Below are 2500 nucleotides of genomic sequence, written 5' to 3'. Positions count from 1 at the left end.
CTCACCCATGCCAGAGCTGATCCCATCGGCCTATACTGGTCTCAGGCCGAGGGACACACTCCACTCTGCGGCTCAACTCAGCCAATTGTACCATCCACTCTGCGGCTCAACTCAGTCAGTTGAACCAAAACATGAATCTGAAAAAAATGCACATTAGGCCGTAGGGAAATACAGCTGGGGTCCCGCCAAGCCATCTCACCCATGCCAGAGCTGATCCCATCGGCCTATACTGGTCTCAGGCCGAGGGACACACTCCACTCTGCGGCTCAACTCAGCCAATTGTACCATCCACTCTGCGGCTCAACTCAGTCAGTTGAACCAAAACATGAATCTGAAAAAAATGCATATTAGGCCGTAGGGAAATACAGCTGGGGTCCCGCCAAGCCATCTCACCCATGCCAGAGCTGATCCCATCGGCCTATACTGGTCTCAGGCCGAGGGACACACTCCACTCTGCGGCTCAACTCAGCCAATTGTACCATCCACTCTGCGGCTCAACTCAGTCAATTGTACCAAAGCATGAATCTGAAAAAAATGCACATTAGGCCGTAGGGAAATACAGCTGGGGTCCCGCCAAGCCATCTCACCCATGCCAGAGCTGATCCCATCGGCCTATACTGGTCTCAGGCCGAGGGACACACTCCACTCTGCGGCTCAACTCAGCCAATTGTACCATCCACTCTGCGGCTCAACTCAGTCAGTTGAACCAAAACATGAATCTGAAAAAAATGCACATTAGGCCGTAGGGAAATACAGCTGGGGTCCCGCCAAGCCATCTCACCCATGCCAGAGCTGATCCCATCGGCCTATACTGGTCTCAGGCCGAGGGACACACTCCACTCTGCGGCTCAACTCAGCCAATTGTACCATCCACTCTGCGGCTCAACTCAGTCAGTTGAACCAAAACATGAATCTGAAAAAAATGCACATTAGGCCGTAGGGAAATACAGCTGGGGTCCCGCCAAGCCATCTCACCCATGCCAGAGCTGATCCCATCGGCCTATACTGGTCTCAGGCCGAGGGACACACTCCACTCTGCGGCTCAACTCAGCCAATTGTACCATCCACTCTGCGGCTCAACTCAGTCAGTTGAACCAAAACATGAATCTGAAAAAAATGCATATTAGGCCGTAGGGAAATACAGCTGGGGTCCCGCCAAGCCATCTCACCCATGCCAGAGCTGATCCCATCGGCCTATACTGGTCTCAGGCCGAGGGACACACTCCACTCTGCGGCTCAACTCAGCCAATTGTACCATCCACTCTGCGGCATAACTCAGTCAATTGTACCAAAGCATGAATCTGAAAAAATGCACATTAGGCCGTAGGGAAATACAGCTGGGGTCCCGCCAAGCCATCTCACCCATGCCAGAGCTGATCCCATCGGCCTATACTGGTCTCAGGCCGAGGGACACACTCCACTCTGCGGCTCAACTCAGCCAATTGTACCATCCACTCTGCGGCTCAACTCAGTCAGTTGAACCAAAACATGAATCTGAAAAAAATGCACATTAGGCCGTAGGGAAATACAGCTGGGGTCCCGCCAAGCCATCTCACCCATGCCAGAGCTGATCCCATCGGCCTATACTGGTCTCAGGCCGAGGGACACACTCCACTCTGCGGCTCAACTCAGCCAATTGTACCATCCACTCTGCGGCTCAACTCAGTCAATTGTACCAAAGCATGAATCTGAAAAAAAATGCACATTAGGCCGTAGGGAAATACAGCTGGGGTCCCGCCAAGCCATCTCACCCATGCCAGAGCTGATCCCATCGGCCTATACTGGTCTCAGGCCGAGGGACACACTCCACTCTGCGGCTCAACTCAGCCAATTGTACCATCCACTCTGCGGCTCAACTCAGTCAGTTGAACCAAAACATGAATCTGAAAAAAATGCACATTAGGCCGTAGGGAAATACAGCTGGGGTCCCGCCAAGCCATCTCACCCATGCCAGAGCTGATCCCATCGGCCTATACTGGTCTCAGGCCGAGGGACACACTCCACTCTGCGGCTCAACTCAGCCAATTGTACCATCCACTCTGCGGCTCAACTCAGTCAGTTGAACCAAAACATGAATCTGGAAAAAATACACATTAGGCCGTAGGGAAATACAGCTGGGGTCCCGCCAAGCCATCTCACCCATGCCAGAGCTGATCCCATCGGCCTATACTGGTCTCAGGCCGAGGGACACACTCCACTCTGCGGCTCAACTCAGCCAATTGTACCATCCACTCTGCGGCTCAACTCAGCCAATTGTGCCAACACATGAAATTGGCAAAAATGTGTGGTTGATATAAATCTAAATTAGGCCGTATGCAAATGCAGCTGCGGTCCCGCCAAGCCATCTGGCACATGCTACAGGTCATTCCATCGACCTAAGCTGGATACAGGCCGAGGGACACCATCGCCACTTGACTGCTCAACTCAGCTAATTGTGCCCATCGCCACTTGACTGCTCAACTCAGCCAATTGTGCCAACACATGAAATTGGCAAAAATGT

This window comes from Ochlerotatus camptorhynchus, unplaced genomic scaffold (assembly GCF_037179485.1).
Source record: "Ochlerotatus camptorhynchus isolate MF236.1 unplaced genomic scaffold, CSIRO-AGI_Acam_v1.1 ptg000039l, whole genome shotgun sequence".
Lineage (NCBI taxonomy): Eukaryota > Metazoa > Arthropoda > Insecta > Diptera > Culicidae > Ochlerotatus > Ochlerotatus camptorhynchus.
The sequence above is the reverse complement of the archived record's forward strand: the minus strand, read 5'-3'. Positions refer to the sequence as shown.